Raw genomic sequence first — 6,822 nt, forward strand, 5'->3', positions numbered from 1 at the left:
AGCTTGGTCGCAAATGGGTCTTCCAAATGGACAATGTCCCCAAGCATACTTCCAAAGTTGTGGCAAAATGGCTTAAGGACAACAAAGTCAAGGTATGGGAGTGGCCTTCACAAAGCCCTGACCTCAATCCTATAGAAAATGTGTGGGCAGAACTGAAAAAGCATGTGCGAGCAAGGAGGCCTACAAACCTGACTCAGTTACACCAGCTCTGTCAGGAGGAATGGGCCAAAATTCACCCAACTTATTGTGGGAAGCTTGTGGAAGGCTACCTGAAACATTTGACCTAAGTTAAACAATTTAAAGGCAATGCTACTAAATACTAATTGAATGTATGTAAACTTCTGACCCACTGGGAATGTGATGAAAGAAATAAAAGCTGAAATAAATCATTCTCTCCACTATTATTCTGACATTTCACATTCTTAAAATAAAGTGGTGATCCTAACTGACCTAAGACGGCGGGGCTTCTCCATCTGTCGGAGGCCTGCATCCTGGGAAGCGTGGGAGTGGGTGGATTTCCTCGTCCTTCTCGCCAGCTGTGATATTGGGCACCTCCATGGTAAGAAATGTGACCGTTCCTGGTGCAAAAACAATGTCCTATCCCGGAGCTCGAGTTAATTACATTACTATGCTGCTCCCGAATGTACTACGTCAGGTCATGGAAATCGATTATATCGTAGTCCATGTGGGTTTTAATGACATTATGAAGGGCAGCTCTGAACAGTTGAAACTAGATTTTAAAGAGCTGATTTACTCTCTGCTAGACACTAACAAAAAACCCATCATATCTGGCCCTGTGCCCTCTCTGAATCGTGGCATTGAACGCTTTAGCAGGATTCTTGCTCTTCACAACTGGCTACAGTGATTATTGCAGCTCAATGGGTGTAACTGTTGTTGACAATTTTGATACCTTTTGGAAACAAAACATGTTTTATAAGGAGGATGGGATCCACCCAAATCATTTGGGTTCCTGGATCCTTTCACAGCATTATAAGGCTGTGTTGAGACAATGACTTAGCAATGACCCAAGACCAGCTCAGCTAATCCCTACCACAAGTAAGCATCCCAGAAGAAAAGTGCTCAAAATAGCCCACGTTAACATATGTAGCTTAAGAAACAAGGTTCATGAAATCAATAATTTGCTAGTAATAGATGATATTCATATTCTGACTATCTCTGAAACTAACTTAGATAATACCTTTGATGATACAGTTGTAGCAATACAAGGTTATAACATTTACAGAAAATATAGAAATGCCAATGGTGGAGGTGTAGCTGTTTATATTGAGAACCACGTTCCTGTGAAGATTAGAGAGGATCTCATGTTAAATACTGTTGAAGTAATATGGCTACAGGTTCATCTGCCTCACCTAAAGCCAATTCTGGTGGGAAGCTGCTATAGACAGTCAGTATCTGGATAACATGTGTGAAATGCTTGATAATGTATGTGATATCAATAGAGAGGTATACTTTCTGGGTGATTTAAATATTGACTGGCTTTCATCAGGCTGCCCACTCAAGAGAAAGCTTCAAACTGTAACCAGTGCCTGCAACCTGGTTCAGGTTCTCAGTCAACCTACCAGGGTAGTTACAAACAGTACAGGAATTAAATCATCAACATGTATTGATCATATCCTTACTAATGCTGCAGAGATTTGTTTCAAAGCAGTATCCAAATCCATTGAATGTAGTGATCACAATATAGTAGCCATATCTAGGAAAACCAAAGTTCCAAAGGCTGGGCCTAATATTGTGTATAAGAGGTCATACCAGACGTTTTGTAGTGATTCCTATTTTCTTGATATAAATAATATATGTTGGTATGTGGTGTGTAATGAGGAGCAAACAGACACTGCACTTGACACATTTATGAAATTGCTTATTCCAGTTACTAATAAGCATGCACCCATTAAGAAAATTACTGTAAAAACTGTTAAATCCCTGTGGATTGATGAGGAATTGAAAATTGTATGGTTGAGAGGGATGAGGCAAAAGGAATGGCAAATACATCTGTCTGCACAACCGATTGGCAATCGTATTGCAAATTGAGAAACTGAACTGAATAAAAAGAAAGAAACAACACTATGAAACAAGGATAAATTACATAAAGAATGATAGTAAAACGCTTTGGAGCACCTTAAATGAAATTTTGGGAATCATTCATCACAAAACCAACTGATATTGCCAACTACTTTAATACTTTTTTCATTGGCAAGATTAGCAAACGTAGGCATGACATTCCAGCAACAATTGCTGACACTACACATCCAAGTATATCTGACCAAATTATGAAAGACAAGCATTATAATTTTGAATTCTGTAAAGTCAGTGTGGAAGAGGTGAAAATATTATTGTTGTCTATTAACAATGACAAGCCACCAGGGTCTGACAACTTGGATGGAAAATTACTGACGATAATAGAGGACGATATTGCCACTCCTATTTGCCATATTTTCAATTTAAGCCTACTAGAATGTGTGTGCCCCAAGGCTTGGAGGGCAGCAAAAGTCATTCCGCTACCTAAGAATAGTAAAGCCCCCTTTACTGGCTCAAATAGCTGACCAATTACATTTACATTTACATTTTAGTCATTTAGCAGACGCTCTTATCCAGAGCGACTTACAGTTAGTGAGTGCATACAACCCTTAGTAAACTACTGGAAAAAATTGTGTTTGACCAGATACAATGCTATTTTACACTAAACAAATTGACAACAAACTTTCAGCATGCTTATAGAGAAGGACATTCAAGAAGCACAGCACTTATACAAATTACTGATGATTGGCTGAGAGAAATTGATGATAAAAAGATTGTGGGGGCTGTTTTGTTAGACTTCAGTGCGGCTTTTGACATTATCGATCATAGTCTGCTGCTGGAAAAACATATGTGTTATGGCTTTACACCCCCTGCTATAATGTGGATAAAGAGTTACTTGTCTAACAGAACACATAGGGTGTTCTTTAATGGAAGCCTCTCAAACTTAATCCAGGTAGAATCAGGAATTCCACAGGGCAGCTGTCTAGGGCCCTTACTTTTTTCCATCTTTACTAACGACATGCCACTGCCTTTGAGTAAAGCCAGTGTGTCTCTGTATGCAGATGACTCAACACTATACACGTCAGCTACTACAGCAACTGAAATAACTGCAACACTTAACAAAGAGTTGCAGTTAGTTTCGGAATGGGTGGCAAGGAATAAGTTAGTCCTAAATATTTCCAAAACTAAAGGCATTGTATTTGGGTCAAATAATTCACTAAACCCTAAACCTCAACTACATCTCGTAATGAATAATGTGGAAATTGAGCAAGTTGAGGTGACTAAACTGCTTGGAGTAACCCTGGATTGTAAACTGTCATGGTCAAAGCATATTGATAACAACACTATCAACAAGGCAGGTCCTACAGGCCCTAGTTTTGTCGCACCTAGACTACTGTTCAGTAGTGTGGTCAGGTGCCACAAAGAGGGACTTGGGAAAATTGCAGTTGGCTCAGAACAGGGCAGCACGGTTGGCCCTTAAAAGTACACGGAGAGCTAACATTAATGACATGCATGTCAGTCTCTCCTGGCTTAGAGTAGAATAGAGATTGACTTCATCACTGCTTTTTTTTGTAAGAGGTGTTGACAAGCTGAATGTACCGAGCTGTCTGTTTGGAATACTGGCACACAGCACGGACACCCATGCATACCCCACAAGACATGCTATCGATGAGTGTCCGAACTGTGTGCCAACTGCTTGAAGTTACTCAAATCTGTCTTATTGTGAGGTCAATAACATAATTGTCAAGAAACATATTGTTCTTAATCAAATCTATTATAGTAGTAGCAAGCTATTAAAGTTGACCATTAGGTCCTCCTTCTCATCTTTGCGCTCTTCTTCTCAAACTGAACAGAACCTAGGCTATAGGCTAGTCCACACGCAAGATAGTGGCCTAATCAAAAATATGAGGCCTAATCAAAAAATAGGCCTAATCAAAAAATATTTTCAGAAGAAACCTGAAACACTCCTCCTGAACTGCCACCATAGCCCTACACAGTACAGCCATTGATTAAGCAGCACACCAAAACGTTTTTTATCAGCAAGAGCAGAGCAGGCCGGGGCTCAGGGTTGGAATATCCATTGCAGTGTGTAATGCAGCCTAGTTTTATTTACATCATCCCAGCAGCTATCTTAGAAATATAACTTTGCTCTATGATTTTCTGAGCATGCACTTCGTAGCCTATAGCCTATAGGCTATGGATCATTTGATTGAGACCACACTAAATAGCGTATAGGCGCAATTTATATTGCGCGCCCAGTGGAGAATCAGAGATGAGGGGCGGCATCGGGCGCACATCAATTTATAGCCAAATAAGCAACTAATTCTGAAACACTGAGAAATATAGACATGTCATCAATTACAAATTACATTACTTTCCCCTGGACTAGATTTAAAAATACTAAACCCTCCCCTTGACTGAAATTGAAAAAGCATGACCCTCCCCCATTTTCCTCAAGATAACCATTCTGTACATTTTGATCCAGCTCCTTCGTTTTGCCGATGTTGAGGGAGAGGGTGTTTACCTGGCACCACACCGTCAGAGTGCCTACCTCCTCCCTGTAGGCCATTGCGTCGTTGTTGGTAATCAGGCCTACTACTGTCGTGTTGTCAGCGAATTTGATGATGGAGTTGGAACTCTGTGAGGCCTCGCAGTCATGGGTATACAGGGAGTACAGGAGGGGACTGAGGATGCACCCTTGTGGGGCCCCAGTGTTGAGAATCAGTGTTGAGGAGGTAATGTTGCATACCTTCACCACCTGGGGTCGGCCCGTTAGGATGTCCAGGACCCAGTTGCATAGGAAGGAGTTCAGACCCAGGGCCGTGAGCTTTGTGGTGAGCTTAGAGGGCACAATGGTATTGAAGGCCGAGCTGTAGTCAATGAACAGCATCCTCACATATGCATTCCATTTGTCCAGATGGGTGAGGGCAGTGTGCAGTGCAATGGTGATTGCGTCTTCAGTGGATCTGTCAGGGCGGTAGGCAAATTGGAGAGGGTCGAGTGTGTCTTTGAGGGAGGAGGTGATGTGGTTTTTGACTAGCCTCTTGAAGCACTTCATGATGAAGGAGGTGAGTGCTACGGGACGGTAGTCATAAAGTTCAGTTACTTTCCCTTTCTTGGGCACAGGGATGATAGTGGCCGTCTGGGCTGGGAGCCTTGCAAGGGTTAACATGTTTGAATGACTCCGTTGAGACCGTAAGTACGTAGCCCTCGTCCTCAGGGCCTCTCCTTGGAAGCTTAGAGTTGTCGTTGTGCTCGAAGCATAAGAAAAGGTGTTTAGCTCATCCGGTAGGGCGGCGTTGGTGTCCGCAAAGCGGCTGGCTTTTCTTTTGTGATCCGTTATCGTTAGGAGCCCCTTGCTTCTCCACTTTGTCCCTATACTTGTGTTTCGCCATCTTGATCAATCTGCGTAGGTCGTATTTGTACTGTTTAACCATACTATTGTCCCGGTCACCTTGTCATATTTATAAACAGCATCTCTCTCCTTCAGTTTCCCTAGAAGGCTGCCATCAATCCACGGATTTTGATTCAGGTACATTTTGAAAGACACTATTGGTATCACATCATCTATGAATTTTTTGAAGAATCCAGTGATTGAGTCGGCGTATTCATGTTATCCCCAGAGGCAACCCGGAACATTTTCCATTCCACGTGATCAGAACAGTCTTGGAGCATGGATTCTCATTGGTCGGACCAACGCTGTACATATTCAATGTTCAGAAATTATGATTAAATGTTTTTCCTTAATGTGCCCCAGGTAGCGTTCTGAGCTGTCAATTAAATAGCTTCTCAGAGAGCCTTTGTGTTAGTTCCATGGCTCTCCGACACCAATGGGTCCTAATAACATTTAATGTTCAAAGTGATTCTGTAGCCGGTTGGTTAGTTGTGGTGTCTGCCCTGCTGTGTATGATAAAGGAGGTGCTGTGTGATAAGGGTATTCGGGCAGATTGTGCGTAAACATTAACTAGCTAGTAGCTCTGTATCTGAAGATAAGAGTTTTATAACATGGCTAGGCCTAAAATACACACAATACAAACAGACACATCTTTACAATTTAATTTGTAAAATTTCTAAATGACTAAAGTGATTTTTTAAAATTAATAATAGGAAGCAGGAGGAGGTTTTCAGTGTGTGTGTGTGTGTGTGTGTGTGTTTGTGTGTGATCCCACCGGAGGCCAGGACACTGGGTGTGTCCAGTGATATGGCTCTCTCTCTGTCACGCCCTGGCTCTGGGGACTCTTTAATGTTGAGCCAGGGTGTATAGGTTCTATGTTATAGTTTTCTAGGTTTCTGTTCTAGATCGTTGTATTTCTATGTTGGCCAGGGTGGTTCCCAATCAGAGGCAGCTGATTCTCGTTGTCTCTGATTGGGAACCATACTTAGGCAGCCTGTTGGCACTTTTGTATTGTGGGATCTTGTTCCGTAAGGTTTGTTTTGGTGTATTAACCTAGGACTTCACGTATCGTTTGTTGTTTTGCTCGTGTGTCAAGTAAGTTAATTGAATAAATATGTACGCTTACCACGCTGCGCCTTGGTCCGGTGTTTATAACGATCGTGACACTCTCTCTCTCTGTCCAACTTGGGAAACCCCCTGGACTGCCTCACCACACCCAGCAGCATTCTCTCTGGAGAGAGAAGAGCAGATAACATCACTATGAAAACAGTCATAAGTGAGACTCATCCAATCAGATAGCACTCCGGGAGTTTATGGACACACCTATGTACAGTAAGCTCTAAATGACTTTATCAGTAAATCGATGACTAGTGTGGGAGAAAGAAGAGATA

The sequence above is a fragment of the Coregonus lavaretus genome, assembly GCF_964263955.1.
Source record: "Coregonus lavaretus genome assembly, chromosome: 23".
Classification (NCBI taxonomy): Eukaryota; Metazoa; Chordata; class Actinopteri; order Salmoniformes; family Salmonidae; genus Coregonus; species Coregonus lavaretus.